Here is a 19905-nt window from a genome sequence, read left to right on the forward strand (position 1 = left end):
CTCATCCAGGCCTCCTCCTTCTTCACTCTGCTTTTCCTGGGGCCTCTCCCACATCTGAGGTACTCTTTCTCCTCCCTCTGCTTCTTCCAGGTCTCTCTTCACCCAGTGCTCCCCTTTCATACCCCTTACAGCTCTTTAGCTACTTAGCAGGAACCAGCCACAGCTGCACATTATCCACGTCAGCCAACCCACCACACCTGAAGCCAGCCCACAGCGGTATATTATCAATGTTAATTAACTTGCCTTCATTCCTTTATAATTCCTCTACACAGAATATATTTTATATTTTAATATTTGAGACTTTTCAGGAAAAAAAAATGATTTTTCAATCAGGTATGTCTTTGCTGTAATCTTGTTTATTTGAGGAAAATGTACATGAAGTTCTGTTTCCCTGAATATGGTGGAAAATACAAACCAGGAGACATACCTTTCACCTGATAACACTTTGCTCTGAATTCGCTGGTTTGGATTGCTCTCTGACAACAATTAATTTTCTTGTTGTTTCCTGTGTTTTCCTTCTAGTGTACACAGATGCATACACAGTAATTTCAAAACAGGTTATGTATTGCCACTTCATCTAAACTTTGAACACAACTCCTATGAGGAGTGGATAAGGACTTTGGGCTTGTGTGCTTTAGAGAACAGGAGGCTGAGGGGCAACCTCATTGCTCTCTGCAGCTTCCTGAGGAGGTGAAGTATGGAGGTGCTAAGCTCTCCTCCCTGGAATCCAGCGATAGAATGTGTAGGGATGGTTCAAGGTGCATCAGGGGAGGTTTAGACTGGATACCAGGAAGTATTTCTCTACCAAGAGGGTGGTCAAACAGTGGAACAGGCCTCCTAGAGAGGTGGCCAATGCCCCAAGCCTGTCAGTGTTTAATAGGCATTTTGACAATGCCCTTAATAACATGCTTTAACTTTTGGTCAGCCCTGAGCTGGTCAGGCAGCTGGACTAGATGATCATTGTAGGTCCCTTCCAACTGAAATATTGTGTTCTAAATTTCCATTGCTGTCTGCCATTAGTAAAACAATCAGAAATGCAACTGTTTCCCTGTTTGGCTTGAATGAAATAGCTGGCCTTGCTATCCGCATCAGCTTTAGAAAAGCTGTGATCCTGTATCAGTTAAAGACCAAAGAGTTATAAGCCATTCAGCGTCCTGCATAATAGCTGAATTGTGAAACAAAACATTAAGTTTAAGCTTTTCAGTTAAGATATATACCTCCCCTATGTTTTTATGGTACTTTGGGGTAATGGAAAAGATGAGACTTGAATATGTACAACACAGATTAATAATATTTTCATAGTTATGTCATGCCAAGTTTCAGAAAGAAAAGACTCTCACAGGCAAAATGGAATTCTTAAACTTGAAATATAAAGACACGGGGAGTGCTTTAATTAAAAAAACACAACCTTTTTTGGAGAAACTCAGGTACAAACTGTAACTTCATTTTTAGCATTGTGTTGAACCTTTTGGCTTTGGTTGATAACAATAGATGAACCACTATCACAGATATAGAAGAACTACTTTTCAAAACAACAGCCATAGACAATTTCAAAAGTATAAACCCCAACTGCTTTAATAAAAACGTCTCGGCAGATTTTGAATTGCCATATTTGTTTAATGCTATTCTGAAACTGGATAAAAGTTTTTTTTAAAGAAAAGTTTAAAAAATATATTAAGCTGCCTTATAGATTTCATAGCTGAAATAATTAGGTGTCACTAGGCAAAATACAGGTCAGTTAGGAATCTTAGTTTTATGGATCAGATGTGTTCATAATGACTACGTGGGCAATCCACTTGACTGAACACTGCATGTGCCTCAGATCCACTAGAATCACTTCTGGATACTGTAAATATTTTTGGAAAGTTTAAAGATACTTAAGCTGAAATATCTAATACCACTTGCAGTATTCCTTGTGTTGTCTTATACTGATGTCACTTACATTAGCTCCAAAGTTCAGCCATACTACCTCTTATATATTGATTCCCGAAACTAAGAGGACTGTTAAATTTATCATTATCTGATGTCTTGAACTGTCAGAATGCCAGATGAAGCCATGTATGTAATCACACTCAGTTGGAGGGGACAGTGGCAGAGAGCCTGAGCTGCAGAAAGCTACAGGAAGCTACCCAAGACTGCCTAGCTCTGCTTGGCAAGTGTGATGCTCCCCCAACGTTTCAGGGACTCGTGGACAAGATATTAATGTAATTGTGGTTATATATTCACATCTTAATAAATGCTAACTTATGCATACATCTTATAGATTTAACATATAGAAAGAACCAGAGCTATTTTTTTAGAAGTTATTCAGGGTAATGGGACTCATTTCCACCCCGGCCCTGTAATGAAATATGAGTAATGAGGAAACCCACTGAGGATAAGCTTTGAGAAATCAAAAAATGGTAAGGTTTATAGATGTGTCTTTTGCTGGAGTGTCCAGGTTTACCCACAAAATGGCAAGTGAAATCTTTCATGGGCTTAGCTAGAGAACACAAAATTGCATGCACATATTTTTTATAACTGTGACTTTTTGAGTGGACTCATTTGATAGAGATCAAATTAAAGATGGCATAGAGATGATACACTGGTGTGGTGGGTTAGCCATGGCTAGCACTCAAACTCCCACCCAGCTGCTCTCTCACTGCCCCTCCTCAGTGGGACAGGAGCTAAAAATAAGATTAAAAGCTCATGTGTCAAGATGAGCACAAGGAGATTGCTCACCAATGACTATCACAAGCAAAACAGACGACCTCGGAAAAATTAATATCAAGAGTTAAAATTGAGTAAGATGATAAGAAAAAAGACATAAAATAAACCACTTTCTCCCCACTCTCACACCACTTTTTCCCAGGCTCCAAATCATTCCTTCGTTCCCAACTCCTCTACCTACTGCCCCCACCCCTGAGCAGTGGTCAGTCTGTAACATCTCATCACTTTCTCATAACACTTTCCTCCTGCTCCAGCAAGGGTCCTTCCATGGGCTGCAGTCCTTCAGAGTAAACCTGCTTTTGCATGGGCTCTCCAGGGGCTGCAGTTCCTGTCAGGAGCCTGATCCACAATGGTCTCTTCCAGGGGCTGCAGGGGAATCTCTGTTCTGGCACCTGGAGCACCTCCTTTCACTCCTTCTCTCACCTTGGTGTCTGCAGGACTGTGTCTCACTTTTGTACCTTCTTGGTACAAAATGGGGCAGACAAGATAAAACACAATCCTATGTAAGTCCAGTAATTAGAAGCCTGGACTCTATAGTGAATAGGATCTCAGATTAATACTTCTGCAAGAGTTTGGAGGTGGAAACTCATATAACTTCTTATGTGAGTGAAGCTACAAGATGATAGTGCCACTTTTTGGCCATCTAGGCCAACCAGATGAATAAACAACCAGGTTCTAGTTGTCAAAAGGGTTATAAACTAATGAGGGTTGGGGGATTTGAACACATTGACTCACTGGTCGTTGGCACTTCTTATACTATGGTACTATGGTTTTATTCACACACATGAGGTTGGTTTGTTTGCTTGTTTAAATAAATGAAGGCAGAAATAATAGGCAATGAGTGAGTGTCTACTTCTAGTCTTGGGTGGACCTGTAACAAGGATGGGTACTATGGAGACCCACGAGGAAAGACACTTCAGCCTGTGAGAAAAAAAAAAAAAAGATGATGTTGGAAATTGGATGAGGAGATGGTTACCAGCTGAAGGACTTGCATAAATGCCCATGAGTAAACAATTATTCACAGATGGTCAAAGTCTGACGTTTGTAAGTACGTTATTCACTGGAAGAGGATGTTTCTGCTAGGTCAGCAATGGCCACTTGTTCAGTGTGGGATGGTTGTGATTACACCGTTTTTTTGTCTATTGACTTAAAACAAAATCAGTTTGGAAAACTATTTTAACCAGAAGTGCGGTGGTGCATAAGTGCCTAAGAGTCAGAATGAGACTGAGGTTTCTTTAGCTGCCAGGAGAGATTGTTCTTGTTGCCTGACCATTCATTTATTTTCATAAGTGATAGTCCCTCATGAAATCCATGTGATGGCCCCTGTGGAATTATCAGTATTACCCTCCCTTTCCTGTGTTTCAGAGTATGAAACAATAATTTTGCCCTCAATGAGCATGTGGCAATGAATATCTGCTATAGTTATAGTCTACAGAAGAGAAGAGAAGATGATTTTAAATTTGTAAGCTATCTGCCAGATTTTAGAATTTAATTTGCAAGACAAAACTTCCACAATATTGTGTTTATGTTGCAGTGTCATTTACTGTTTAATAGAAACATTCACAATGCCCTAGTTCCATCTGTTATAAATAGTGAAGGCTGATAAACACTATGCAAACACAAGATGCAGCTTTCTGGCAAATTACGTTTAGTACAGCCCCCAAACATAAAGCAAGATTTATAATATTTGCATTTCTTTTTTTTTTTTTTTTACTCTGCAGTAATTACTCTAGAGCTTCAAGTAGATATATAAATAACATCCAAAGTTTTACATTAAACTCTGTTTTTGATTAAGAAAACAGAGATGAACCAGATGAGTAGCAATAGACTTGCAAAGGACTCTCAGATGAATAACCAAAGGTGAAACTACTGTGGTTTCCTGCTCAGGAGAAAGGGAGAAGTTGTGTAGCAATAGGGTGAGGCACTGAGCAAGACTGTTAGAAGGTGTGGGTGAGGTGTGGTAGCAAGAGAAGGTTCTGGTAAAGCTGTTTGGGAGTGATTATCATTTGTGAAGAATGAAAACCAAATTGTTCTACACAGTTAAGAAAACCAAACTTGCAATCTGAAACACCTGAGACAGTCTACAGAAACACTTGAAAAGACAGAGTTTAAGTAAGTTTATGTCTTCTTTTGCTCAAGCTGGATGCCAGCGGGTGAATCATGCATCCACTCAAAAAGTGGAAGAAATTTTTTTTTGTTTTATTTCTGAAGCAGAAATATTTCAAAGGAATTAACTTGACAAACTTCACCATAGTCACTGCTGACAGTCTTCAAGGTTACTGGACATTTCTTCCTCTACAGAAAATGTTTGTTTTTCCAGTTGAGTTGCCTGACTTCGACTTAACCGTACCCTTTCCAGGACATATCCACACGATTTAAAACTTCCCACTTGCGTGAGCAGATCATGTTATAGACAGGACTTTTTGAAAGCTAAGCTAAAACACTGGCTTTTGGAAAGAGAAGGTGTAAAAAGCTCTGAGATTAGTTTTGCACATCCATTTCCTCAATTGTATTTGATCTTGGCATTAGCAGAAGAAATTAGCAGAATTAGCAGAAGGAGACACACTCCTTAAGTCAAAAGGTATATTACGGAAAACAAACGCTTCCCAGGCTGTCACCCCAGTGCAAGACAATTCTTCCATATCCACAGCCCTAACTGAGTAACTCACAGTGCTCATACATTCATGGTTTCATCTTCTGTCTTCCCCAATGTGTTAAGTATTGACTTCTGAAGTCTTTTCCTCCTGTCAATACAGGGATGTGTCTTCGACATGAGCCTCGAACTGGAGGGAGAGGATAATGGGGAAGAAGATGTGTCTATTTACAACACTGGCCAATGTAGTTGTAGTTCAATCTATTAACATGTTTATTTTGGACTTTTTGCTGCAATACCATATGTTTGGTTTCTGGAATAAAAGTGCAGCATTTTAAGTATACCAAGTTAGAACGTATAACAAGAAAGTGACCTTAATCTGGGATACAGTAAAGTGTCAAGTAAAAAGAATTCTGTCAGAAAGACAGAAACTTACAGAAAATGCAGGTCCTTTACCCCTCGGGCCATTACTTCTTTATATTCTGGAATTTTAAAATGTGCATTCTTTCCATTCTTTGTTTGTGACCTTTCTTGTAAGGACAGGCTTTTTCTTATCTTTTTCTTCCTGGAGTCAAGTTAATTTAATTTACTGATCATATCAAAGGCCTAATTCTTATGTATGTGTATTTCACTAGATTAGTTTAACTGGGTGTAAAAGAATGTTAAGTAAAGATAATAGGATGATTTGTTTGAACACAACAGGTACAAATTAAGTTGTTAACTATATTATATACATCACATTGCTTATCATGTCTGATAAGCAACCTCAGTAACATTTACCTTTGGCACATCTTGTAGTTTCGTCAAGAACATAACTTTTTGTACCAATTTTTAGTTGCAATGAAAGAAAAAAAGAAGGCTCCTGATTCAGAAATAGATTTTGCCCGTGCTTCCTTTTCCTCTCAGCCATCTGCCCTCCACATGCTGTGGGGAGAAGTCAGTGTTTTATGAAGTAACTACTACTGCACTGCTGGAAATAACGGCATGGTCTAGTATAAGGAACTAAAACTGGTCTATTGTAAAGAACTGAAATTGATGCTAGTTTAACCTACAAGGTTGTGGTGTAAAGTGGTTTAGTTCATGCAGAAGAGACAGGGAGGTCCAAGAGAACTACGATAGATGGGTGAGATGGACATTCAGCTCTTGTCCCCAGAACAGCCTTTTGTTTGTATGAATCAGCACCCTGATAAAAATCCCTGTTGTTGTCGTCAGGCATCATGTAAGGTCTGCATTTTGAGCCTAAATTACAGCATCACTTCGGTTCCACCACTGAGTAAGGCCAGCAGAGCTAATGAATTAGGCATACAGTTAAAGCCATTTAGACTGCAAGGAGCTTCTCTCTGGAAGGACCCTTGTCCAATCCACCATTTAGAGTATGTCTGGTAGGTTGCTCAGGTTGTTCAGTTGAGTTTTCAGTATTTGAGTATATATAAGTGTGGAGATTCCTCAGCCTCCTTGGGCAACTTGCGGCTGCCTATTCTCAATACGAGTAGTTTTTTTCTCTTAGTATTTTATCAGAATTTCCTTTGTAGCAGTTTGTGCTCACACTATCTCATGCTTTTACTGCACACCCTCAATAAGAGTCCAGCTTCATCTTCCCCACACCCCCCAATAGGCATTTGTAGACAACAACTTCCCCCAGCCTTCTCAAGGCTAAACAAACTCAGTTCTTTCAAGCTTCTCCTCCTAAAGTCATGGACCTAAATTCTTAATCACCCAGAGTAGATAAACAATTCATATAAACTTGTGCATTAAACACAATATAGTGTTCAGCTCTTGGAATTCAAGTTCTAGACACACAGCAAATTTATCTTTGTGTTCAGGAGACAGAGGAGCCAAAACAAATTACAAGATTTATCCTAGATGCATGTAAATTGGCAGGATAACATAATATCTAAAGTGTCTGAATTAATTGCTGTGATCCTTAGATAAACTAACAAGAAACCTGAGAAGTGTATTTGTATGCTTATATATGGCATTAATGCAGGGATGAGTGAGAAATAACACTATTTTCTTCTGTTTAGTTTTTAAAAACATACAGCAAATACTTGCAGATTTCTTCTGAATCTTTTTTAGTTTGGTAGCTTGGAAATCATACCTTAAAGCCAGAAGATAACTTAGTAAGTTTTATTTAATAAGTTTAGCCAACAGGAAAGTCAGTGCTTACATGATCATAGTCTATCAGTATGTACACTGGGATAAGACTTAGATCAGTGAATGGTGAAATCAGTAAAACAACATATAGAAGTTCTGTAGTTGGAAGACAAACATATCAATTCAAGCTAAAATAATGTACATCATTTTAGCATGATGGCAATTTACAGTCAAAACAACTTACCTTGGGAATTAATGAGTTTATCACTATGTGAAGCCTTTAAATTATGATTATGTGTCTTTCTGAGAGATGTCCTCCATCTCAGTCAGAAATTATAGGTCAGGAATTATGGGCTGAGGTATTGTGAACTCCATTATGCAAAAGCTCAGAGTAAATTGTCTGCATAGTTATTTCAGTTTTTAACTCTGTGGATCTATGAAGTAGAACCAGAGTGATGTGCTACATGGTTAATCCCCAATGGCTGCCTGGACTGGAAGAATTACCCTACTTCTGTGTCAGATACTACCATGCTTTCCATTTTCCAAATTTCTAATCACCTGCGTTCATTTTTGTGACACCTGTGCCAAAAGATGGCAGGAGAAAAATATGTTGGGTTTAGGTAGGGGTTATTTTTGGACATATTAGACTGTCTTCTTTTGATAGTTAAGATAACTTGGGTTCTATCTCCTATTGGAAATAACTGGATTTTTAAGAGAATTTCTGATCACTAGGCATAATGAAAATAAAATTCATTAAATAATCTAGGTGGATTACAATCCCTAATAACATGCCACTTTCACAGCCTTTGAACTTAGATTTTATTTTTTGAATCTACTACATATGAAATTCTCTACAACAAATAATAAATAAATCTGATGTATATAACTTCGGAAGAGAACAGAGAAGAGTGTTCCAAACCTAGGAAATAATTTGTCTCTCTCCTTTTGGCTACATGTAGAAGCAGAGAAACATTTAAATCACCCAAGGAAAGCTATTAAGATAATTATGATCTAAAATCTCTGCACTTCATCTTTCTGTGATGCTCCTAGTCAGAAAAGCATTAGGCTTCAGTTTGCTGTGATTTCCTCTAGAAAGCCCTCTCTTTTTCATGGGACTCCTCCCACTTTGCAGGACTGGGCTTTTTGTCCCTGGAGCTATTCCATCAGTTCTATAGTAGCATATCATGTGCACCCCTCAGCCTCCTTATACAACAACTTGCAGTAAATCTTCAATTTATATCCTAAAACGTTTTTTATGAGGCATAGAAATAAGCTTTCCTTCAGTAAGTGATACTTCCTCAGCTTTCCAAAAGCACAACCTAAGCTGAGAAACCTAAAATAAATTGTATGCGTGTTCTATAGAAATCCTCTAAACAAATAAAACTGAGACATTTTATAGCAGTAATAATTTCTTACTTGCAAGTGTTTCACAAGACTCCCACAGCAGCAGGTGTTAAGGAAGTATCCATCTGTTCTTGTTACTCTGCACAGAAATATATTGAATAGACAGAGTTTCTAAATGTTAAGGGTTGTCATTAATATGGGTTAGCTGTGATCATCACTTAAGGCATTCTTGATATTGAAATGAAAATGACGACTATCTCTAGTTCTGTTGCAATTTAAGAATGTGATCAATGGTTCCCTGAAGAAACATCCTGTCAACTGAGTACTTTTTAAATTATCTTCTGAAAACTGCTTCAGTGACTGAACTGGAAATGCTGTATCAGCAGCATTACTGTTCTCTGAAAATATGGATCAAAACCCAACTGTTGCAGATATGTTAATTGATGAAGGAGGTTAAGAGATCTGAAGCCTTTAGACTACACTTGAAACTTAAATTTCTATTTAAATATTGAAGGCTTTTCAGCTTTTCCCTGCATTGCATCAAGTTATTTGAGTTACATCTAAGCAAGGCTTTGGAGTCTTTAAACTTAAGTGCTATGGTACAGAGCAGTGAAATCAGCATGAGAAAGGAGAGATACACACATGCTGAGAAACACAACACATCAATGTTTTTGGAGATGAAACATAAAATATATGCAAATACGATACAGGTGAACCTACAAAATATCTATGAAACTTCTACACACTCCAGGGTGGCTTTATACCTTAAGTATTGATATTTAAGCTACTACATTGTTGTATATTCAGATCAGAAAATGCATTTTGGCAAGCAGTGTAAAAGTGTAAAGAATGAAAATTCTCTCTTTGCTATTCAGCATTGTTACCCACTAAACAGGAGGGAACAAAAAAGGGTTTCAGCATGTAGCACATATAACAGTTACAATATCTTTAGAATTAAGACTAAAATAGTATCAACTGAGGTATTAAGGCTTTGGATTAGTTTGTGATTTGCAAAGGCTGGTAGCTTCCATCCAAAAAACTGCTAGCAGTGCCTTGCTCAAATGCCAAAGTTTAATCTGCCCATTCTGCTTTCACTTTTATTTCTGTATTCCTCTTTGTCCTCTCACAAAGGCATGTTGCTTTAAGTCCTGTGGAACATTTTGCCATTTGTATGTAAATGCTTTTGTCTGGATACATGGTAGCCAAATATATTCATTCCATGATGGAATCATTCTGGTATTGTCAACTACAACTGTTTACAGCTGAATCTATCTGCAAAGCTTCAGGATCTTAGTTTTGAAACCATCAGTTAAAAAATAATAATACAGAGCTTTGCATTTTCCAAAGAATCCTCTCAAAGAAATAAAGGCTGGCCGGCCTCCAGCTGGTATGGGATCTTTCCAGATTTGAAGCCCAACCTTAAATGCACTTATAAATATAAACTTACATTGGCTTTTTGTGGTTTACGGAAGGTGCTTCCACCCCCCCACCCCCCCCCCACCCCACCCCCCCACCCGTCGTTGACTGTATTGAGATTTTTAGATCTATGAAACTGGAGTATAGGACACTGGGTTTTTTAGAAAATAATTTGTTAGCAATTTTGCAGTTGGTAAAATAGCATTTTTACAGAGGAAAAAACTCAACAAACAACAACAACGATGACAACAAACAAAGCAAAAAAACCCCACCCTACCACAATCTAGACAACAGAGCATGAAATATAATAATTTGATTGACAGAAAAGTGTAGATTGTATGCTAGGATTGTTTTGGCACTAGGCATTTTGCTAAGCCACCTGCCAGGTTAAGCCACTCTAATAATGTAACCAGGGTAATACTGCTGGCGTCAACATGAAAGACTGATTTGTGCAGCCAGTAAGGACCGGGCACCTTAATGCATTAACTGGAGCTGTTAGGAAATGTTTGGAAAGAAATATGTAAAATAGGTATAAAGGGTTCTTTTAGATTGCTCAGTGTTTTGCTTTGGGCAGTATTTGTTAACAGCAAGCCACCCTCTTTCTAAGGCTAAGAGAATGTGGCTGCAAAGCACTGAAATAGATAAAAAACTGCTGGTAGATTCTGCTCTACAGTTTTGCTTTTTGTGCTTTGATGGGAAACAACTGTTTCATTTTTAGCAATAAAAGTGTGTCAGCCCATGCTTGTGTTCTGCTGATGTAAATCTGAGCCTTGCAGCAGTAATTGAAGAAAATCTGAAAATAGACAAACCCAACAAAACTTGAAAGTTTTAATTAGGCTTTACAAAAATGGCCACCGAGTTGGTCAAGTTGTTTCTACCACATTATACCCCTCTTCTTCCCATCCCTCTGTTGTCTCCCATATGCTTTTCCCACACACACATTTCCTGTCCCTCTCACATCTGCCTTTCATATGGCCTTCAGTTATGTGTTCTTCTCACACCTCTAATTTGCAGCTACACTGCTCCACAAATAATGGGCTTGTTTTTTTCCAGAGAGGCAATGATTTGATGATATACTGTCTCCAGCATCAGCGCTGACTTAATTAATTTCTACCCCTATGTCAACACAACTGGTGCAGGACTGTAATATGCATCAGATCAGAAGAGATCCACTTTAAAGTTAAAAACCTCAGCACCTCTTCCCTCTGAGTTTCCCTTTTTTCAGCTGGGTACCTGGTTCATATGGTAGCTCCACAAGCATAAGCATATGTAAACATAATTAAAGGAATGCCTCAGCAAATTTCATAGAGGGTGAAACAGAGTACTGATTATTTCTGATTTTGTGGCCAGATGAGGGAAAAATAGAAAATTATAAAAACTGTTTTCAGCCTCTGTGCCAAAAGGCAATTTGTGTGAGAAGAAAAAAGGGAGTGCTTAATGACCTTTCCATAAGGTTTTCTGTTGCATCTACTTTGGTTTGCTTACTAGCAGCATTACTTGATGTATTATTGTTTCATGATAAGAATTTATTTTCATTCATTGCATCTTATTTTACTGGTCTGAATTTCAGTTGACATGGCTGGCCCAAATTGTTGCTCTAGGCTGTGGCCCAAGTTGTTGCCAATTTTTCATTATTCTCTCAATTTTTTATGGCCTTCCTCTAGAACTTTTTCTTCTGATCTCTCATTTCTCCCTTCCACCCACCCCACCCCCCTCACCCCCCTTTTGCTCATTTTTCATGGTGAGTGCCAGTTCTCAACGGTTCACTAATTTGGCAGACAGCACTGTGCTTTCTGGAGTGTATTTGTGTCTCCCAGGCTGTCAACTGTTGGATTCTGCATAGACTACTTGCTGAATTTGCACTTATATCTGCTTCTGAACTGAATCAGGATTTTTTTGTAGACTGTGGAAAAAGTGAACTTATGCTTTTGTACTGAATTAAAGGAATTCCAGCTTTTAAAACAATTGTGGCAACAGAAGTCCACTTGTGGATTTCAGGCTATGCAGCTTTTTTGGTCTCTGAGGTGCTCCCCTTTACTCTTATGCCCTGCTGCCGTATGGACTCCGTTTGAAATATCTTAGGCACTCAGGATAAATAACCGAGCCAAGAAAGCTCAAAGTGTATACTTGGAAGTAATGAGAAGTTGCTCAGGGCTCTAGCATTACTGGTTTTGTTCATTCTTTGAGAACATCAGAATTAAACCTAAAAGTTACCTGAAACATATAGCTGGAAAAAGATTATTTTCCTTTTAAAAATTTACAATATAGATGGGTGCTTTAAAGGTGAATCTGTAATTCCTTTCATAGTTCTGCAGTTACTCAGAATATAGGGCCCAATTCTTTATTGAAAGAAGATTATAAATCTGCTATGAAGATCTGATGATTCTTTCATATTCTTTTTGTTTCTCCTGTTTTGCTAACAGGCAGGAAACAAGGAGCACCGAGGACAGAATAATAACCAAAATCAACAGAGACAGAAAAGATACATAAATAAAAGCAGAATCAGAAAAGAAAGGAACTGAATCATTCATAAGTGAAGGCCAGTAAATAGAATGTCTGGTTATTGCATTTGCTTGTTAATTTTCTGTTTGTTAATATAAGTGTTAATTTTGCTGCTTCTTCAAAGTTCTTAAGAAATTCAGTTATTTGTCCAAACTGCGCCGGTTTGGGCCTGCAGACTACTGTGGAAAAGCAGCGGTAGGCAAAAGCTGCCACATCTGAATAGGAAAGATGCATGACAGAGTGTATTTTCACTGCCAGGAAATAACACAGAAACATTCTTGCCTGTTTAGTGTGTATTCAATCACAGATAGAAAGTCAACTGCTTAGCTGGAGCCTGGCATGGATTTCCAGTAACTTGCTTTTCCTCACGCACAAATATACGACAGCACTTGAGGAAAACCACAGTGTGAATCTTTAATAATCCAAAAATAATCTTTTTAGATTTCCATGAGAAAACGGTATTTATTCAGTCTTTTTGTCCCACCTTGCAATTAAGTCAAGTGCTGACACAGATTGCTGGATCATTTACACCCCGAACTGTTCATATGATGCCTTCTGGTATTGTGGATATACAAAATTAAAACTTTATGGCTTTTAATAGTAATAATAGCAAAACCAATATACAGAGTTACTACACAGCCATATATATTGCTGCATAATAGGTAGTCACTGCTCTGCTGCGCAGCTGTACTCTTCAATCTAATCTATGTTTACAGTTAAGGTCGTATTCTGTTTGTGTATTTTGCAGGACGATGGTGTCTATGTCTGTACTGCTCTGAAGGGTTGATCTACAGGCTTCCATCACCTCCAGTGTTTTGAGTATGGCTACCCTACCCTAGAGGAACGGGCTTAGCTTTAACAGGGACATCCTTGGGGCTGGACAGGCAACTCAAAGGTGTTCCATCCATGCCCACACTTCAGGTATTTTATGTCACCCTGAGAGATACCTGACACTGTGCAAGGTGTCCTCTTGCATGACACCTATTCCACAAGGCCTTTAGCATGTTCAGCAGGTTTAGCATGGAGAGAAGGCCCTCCAAGTGCTTTCCCTAATTCATCTGCTCATATATATACCATGATTTCACCATGCAGCCCTTCATGAGTTCTGCCCAGCAGTGTTCATTAGTATTGACCTTAATTTCAGAGACATACAATGACAAATTCAACTTGAAAGGCAGAGGAAGCATAAGGGAAGCAGAAGTATGCAGAATGGACCAGGCATTCCCTACCTGCTCTCCTTCTATTTGAGGCCACTCTTGCTGTCTTATACATTGAGTGACTGTATGGATAGCAGTTGGCCTTTAGCAGTCCCTCCAGTATTACTGAGTTTTGTTCAGTTACATCATGTGTACTGATTTCAGACATGAACTGACTGCCAATGGGACAGTAACTTCTTCATGTAACAGACCACATTGATGGCTCTGGGGTAGGAGCTCTCAGGAAGCAGCAGCATGGAATGCCCCACAAGGGAAGGAAGCCAGGAGCTGAGGGCAACAGCAAGGCAATGATCCCACCTAGGCAGACACAATCCCACAGTACCTGAGCAGGTACCATGCTAGTGAGCAGGATCAGCCAATATTCAAGATTACTAGACATGTCTTCAGTGATGAAACAAGTGCAAGGTCAAGCCAGCATGTCAGATCAGTGGTTCAGGATCAGCAAGCGACATGGCCAGGCACAGACATACCTCAAGCAAGTCTCACGGACGGAGGCCTGAGCTTCAACGCAGCTACCAAGCAAAAGTCAGGAGGCCCCCTTGAGGCTTCCCATAGCTCCTTCTCACATCGCTCTTTCCCCAGCAGCCTTATCCAAGGCTACAACTGTGCCATATCACATATCACAGGAATAAAGCATGGACAGCCAAACCCCTTGGGGTGGGGGTGGGGAGGGGAGAAGCTGCAGAGCCTCTCGGTGCACTCAGAGCCCTGACAGCAGCATGCTTATTTCCAGATTTCCATCCAGTCCAGAAGGTATCAGTGTCTTAAAAGTAATCTTGTTAGAGAGGAGGCGCAGCTGTTCAGGGCTGGGATGTTTACTGCAGCCTGGTGAAAGTCTGCGAAGCCATATGCTGTTTGATGCTCTGCTCCCTGGCTATTTACCAACTCAGTGTCCAGGGGACTAGTAGGTGGAGCTGTGCCGGAATTACTGACAAACATAAGCCCTTGTGCTGGCCCTTAAGGGGCCCCACCTGTGTCACAATTATACGAGATAACATTCTGCTGTCCTTAGTGATCCATTGTGCCCTAGTGATCATTGCTGTGGTTCATCCATGCTTTCAGATCCGAACTGTCCACATTTTGATAAGCAGCCACGCACAGACCAGGCAATAGCATCATGCCATATATAAATGCCCCCATTCCAACAACCACAGTGCCTCAGTCATTGTCTTCACAGCAGTGATGCTGTCTTTGTGACTGACATATCACCAGTCTGGACTATACCTTCAAGATCACCACGGCCTGCCATGCACTTAGTGATTTGCAGGAGAAACTGGGGAGTGTGGTCAAACTGAATGGTTCCAGAAGCAGACAGTCAGATGACAAAAGCCATTAGAGCAGCCTGACAAAAATACTAGCCTTGGCCTTAGTGGAAATTACCTCTCCTTGCAACACCAGGTCACATGAGCAGCAGTAAAGAACTGCATTTTGGGCACGTTTTTACATGCCTGTCGTTACCCGGTACTCCAGAGGAGGGGTTGTCTCCCTCAGTCAGTGGATGACATGGTGTACATATTCTGATTTTTGTGAAGAAATTACAGGATTTAGTTATTCTTTGCTAAAATAAACAACAGGAGCTAGCTGCTGCTCAAATTCAATTTCTGCTTTTAGCCTCCTGCATTTCTAATAAGTAAAGCAGATAAATAACAAGGTATGCAAGCAAAGTGATAGTCATACAGCATTAAATAGTAATACTTCAGACTTTGATGATTAATAATCTGAATGTAATAGAAAACAAGTTGTACTGCATAATTAAATACAGCTTAGAAGCAGAGCCCAGCACAGGGTCGTTACTGCTTACCTTGGTCTCAAGTTACATTATTGGACATGGTTGCATACTTGCAGTTAGCATGCTTAAGATTACATATTAAGCAATCTTTCCCCATTTACGCCTTCTACCTTCGTAAATAGCCATGTCATACCTTGAACATATATAATACCTAGAAGGTAAATTTAATAGATCTAAAACTTAATGAAACAATCTTATTGATTTAAGAAGACCTTATTAAAATGTAAATAGCTTCATGCACAGGACTTTGAAGATACCAAGTACTAGATACATTTTATTTCTTTGAAGGGGAAGATCAATAGAGATAATTCTCCAGTATTCCTTGAAAGCTGAAATCCTTTGTAAAAGATGTACCAGAGCTGTTAAGCCTCATGCCTGGTTTTTGGATGATTCAGAATGCTGTTACTATTAAGCCTGTTTCTGCTTGAAACACTGAAAAATCCATCTTCAGAGACAAACCATGGATAAATGAGTATGTTTCTCATTAGACCTGTTCACACATTAATACAGCAGCAGAACTGTCATTCTCAGGGCCCGGAGCATATCCCCCTTCTAGGAGATTAGTTAGCTGAGTCAATGAGTTTAGCTGGTCAGGTTCATGGTCAATTTTGTTGCCACTAAGACTTGTTGCACAGAAGGTAAAAGCGAGGCCCTACCTCTCCGGTCCCGTGGGAGCTACATTTCAGCAGTGGCCTTACTGCCAGCCCCCACCTAGGCTACATCATCACTGCGTCACAGCTACATGTGCATTCAGGCAGGTACCTCCTTCATCCTGACTTGGACTTGGCGTACGGCTGAGGTTAGACTTGTCTCATCCTGGTGGCCATGCTGGGTTATCACTGGCTGTGTCTGACCCTGGCCACTGTCTCTGGCCCTGTCTGACCTGGACTTGTCGCTCCTCCTGCCTGACATGGTACTGCGTCCCACTCCTGGCTTGTCTTCCCTTAAGATGCAGCCAGCCCTCACTGTTCCATGACACTTCTGCGTGTCATCGGTAGAATAACTGGTTGAGGCATTTCTTAAATTTTAACATAGCTGATTTACGCATGTAGCATTTTTAGAGAGAACTGTCAACTAGCCATGCATGCAGATGATTTTGTGCAAACCATCCCAATGACTAAAAATTACTTTTTTTTTTTTTTGGCTGGTATTGACATCTTTTAAAGGTACTACAAAAAACGATTGTGTATCGCGAATTATCCTGAAGCCATATATGAAACTTAGCAGTGTTAATTGTTTCTCATAGATCTTGGATTTGAACCTCACATTTTTCCATGGCTAACACTGTGAAACAGATGCTTGGAAAAAAAACTTGGAAAAAGCTTTTCAACTTTGAGGGAAGCACATCAAACTAGATTACGGTTTGGACAGAAGGAGTCCACTTGAACTTTGTGAACAGTGCTGCACTGATTCATCTTTAGTAACATGCATTTTTCAGAGAAAGCTGTGGAGGCACAGAGCCCCGTACAGGTGTGCTGGAGCCTAGGCTTAGTCCCTGTACAGCCCCGGGTACTCTGATGCCCATTAGCTTCTGCAATGTGATTTCTTCTACAGGCAATGGATATGGAGATAAACTCCAATAATGTTTTACCACAAACAGTTGGTAGAGAGGGTCTTATGCCTCCAATTTGTGGTTTTCTGACTGCCTGGCCAGGCATTGTATCACCATCTGTTTTACAGTGGGGCTAATTATTTACCTCTGTGCAGCACAGCTAACAGCAGCTAGAAACAGCAAAGATCAGGCAATGCCCTTTGTGGCAAGAGAAACACATATTAATGGGGACTTCTCATGTACAAAAGGATGTGCATCTCTCCACACACCCCCACCCCCCTCAGCTTACACATAATTAATTTGTTAGAACAAATGCCTGCACTGCAGACCTTTAAGGACAGTGCAGAGTACTACATTTTCTTTATAGATGGTGTTTTGTGCCATAGATGCCACAGCTGGCATAAATTACTGGTGTAATTGCCTGGTGACTTCTGTTAAGATTTAAGTAAGCAAAAGTTCCCATGACTTTAACATGAGGTAATACATGAAGTCCATAAGTTTCATTATGTTCTCTTAGGTCATACTCCATCCCTTACTAATTGGCTGTATGGGCACCCCCCCTTTTTCAAGTTACAATGTTTACAAACCTTTTTTTGATAATATAATGTGCAGCCTGGTCAGAATCCAAATGCCAGGTGCTTTTATTCCTGTTTTTTTTTTGTATAAGTGCCTGAACTGCCACTACATTCCCACCTACCTGATGGTACTCTTCCATGTCAGCAGCTGCTATGGTTGTTAAATGTTCAACAAGGGTGTGACTTGGTCACTTAACATTTTAGCATGGTTCTTCTGCTTAACTTCAGTGTATTCCTCAGCACTAATTTAAGGGTTTCTTTGCTATAGACATACGGTAGGGCTACTTCAGGGCTCATATTAGTTCTCTTTCATGTTATTCCTTTAGAAGCTCATATTCACCTGCAGCCTTGCCATGATACATAACTGTACAACCTTTGAAAATCCAAGTAAGTGATGAGGCTATTCAATGTAGAACGATACAGGTGGCCGGGTTGGCTCAGTTTACTGGACTCTGTGCACATGGCTCTGGTGTTTGCTCTCTATGAGCTTGCATCAAAAAAACATTGTTGCACTTTCCCCATTAATAATGCTCCCTCTGGTAATTATTATTTTTAATTATTTTTTTATTTTAATAACCAGCATGAGGATTAAAACTTCCCTGAATGGGATACTGATTGTTTTGAGATTTTACTGGCAAAGATCGCATACTTCAGTCTTCTAAGAGGAAATGTATTATTTTAGGGTTAGAATACATTATCACTCTTAAGACTCCAGATCAGAAAAGCTTCAAGGGTATGTGTAGTGTTAGACATTGCTCAGTTTAATTTGACCAATACATGTTTTGTTTTCTTCTTATGTGCCAAGCTTTTTTTAATTATTGATATAAAAAAAGAATGTGTACTTTCTTGTAAAATAGTAGCCATGCAGAACACCATACACACTGGTGATGAAACCTCTGTCCCAGAGTATGTTATCTATAGATACAAAAGAGAATAAAATGAATTAGCAGCATGTAGCAAAACACCACCCACAGACAAAAACAAAAAAACAACCAAACCCAGTGTTGGCCAGCACACCTTGTTGTGTATAAAATTAATGAACACTTTCTACTGAGAATAGCAAAGAAAAGTTTTCAGATGGATTAAAAAAAAAAAAAAGAAAACCTACAAGATTTGACTTGAAGGTGCTGCATGAAAACTGAAACATCCCAAGGATAAGAATGCCCCGTGAAGAAAAATATGTCCTTAACAGACAAACACTGCAGCCACCTAGGTTTTGAAACCTCAGTGCAGTAAAAAAAGAATTAACATTTGGTACCAGGGGGGTTACAGAAGGAGCTGGAGGTGACTCACCGATGCAAACCGTCTCTTCTGGAAGGTAGCTGCCCTCAGCTGCAGGCAGACACCCTCAGCACCAAGGCTCGGGTAGGCATTTTCTTTCCTGACCCGCTCCCGTTCACCTTCTGGCAGTTTCCCGCGCGCGCGGGCGCAGCGTGGAGGGGAGGGCAGCACAGCACGCGCCGCCGGCCACCCCGCCCCGCCCGGTGCTGGCGCCTGAGGGAACCGCGGACTTACAAAGGCCGTACAGAAACAGCGCTATTCTTTTGAAGTTTCATTCCCGTTAAAAAGGCAGATCACGAAAATAAACGCTTATGGCAGTAGCCAGTGTTTTAGGGAAAAACATTAAGCAAACACAGGAACAGCCTTTGTGTCTTGCCACTCTTAAAGGCCCCAAATCCCTCCTCAGCCACAACACCCATTCTGAGGGCATGGAGGACTACTGCCCTACACCGTGTTAGCAGCAAAAACATTACTTATAAATGAAACGCGTTTAAAATAAACTTCCCGCTATCACAAGAAGGCGGGTCACTGCCCACCACCCCTGGGCGGCAGAGGGTCCCCGGCGCTGTGGCACCCCCTGGGCAGCCCGGGGCAGCCCCGGCCGCAGGCACAAGGCAGGGCCCGCACGCCGCCGCCTCCCCGCCCTGCGGCGCCTCCTCCTCTGCTTTCACTCCTTCCCTTCACCGCCATGGCAGCAATGGCTTCCAGCCAGGCGGCAAAACCGCCTCTCCAGCCGCCTCCCTCATCTCCGTAGCAGCCGGTCGCGGGCTTTGTTCGTCTCTGCCTGCGCCGCCTCCGCCCCTTCCTTCCGTTCCTCCGCTCCCCTCCCTTCC

General features: G+C 40.4%; 1 long non-coding RNA gene across 1 annotated transcript; it reads right to left on the reverse strand.

Annotated features, from left to right (window-relative positions):
- Positions 1 to 340: 340 nt before the first annotated feature.
- LOC130144176 (uncharacterized) lies at positions 341 to 19758 on the reverse strand. Its single transcript, XR_008820034.1, has 5 exons — positions 19085 to 19758; positions 18634 to 18706; positions 8813 to 8879; positions 5379 to 5492; positions 341 to 3630 (listed from the first exon to the last, which is right to left on the reverse strand). It is a non-coding gene; the product is annotated as an uncharacterized LOC130144176 (long non-coding RNA).
- Between the last annotated feature and the right edge of the window lie 147 nt (positions 19759 to 19905).

This window comes from Falco biarmicus, chromosome 2, assembly GCF_023638135.1.
Source record: "Falco biarmicus isolate bFalBia1 chromosome 2, bFalBia1.pri, whole genome shotgun sequence".
Classification (NCBI taxonomy): Eukaryota; Metazoa; Chordata; class Aves; order Falconiformes; family Falconidae; genus Falco; species Falco biarmicus.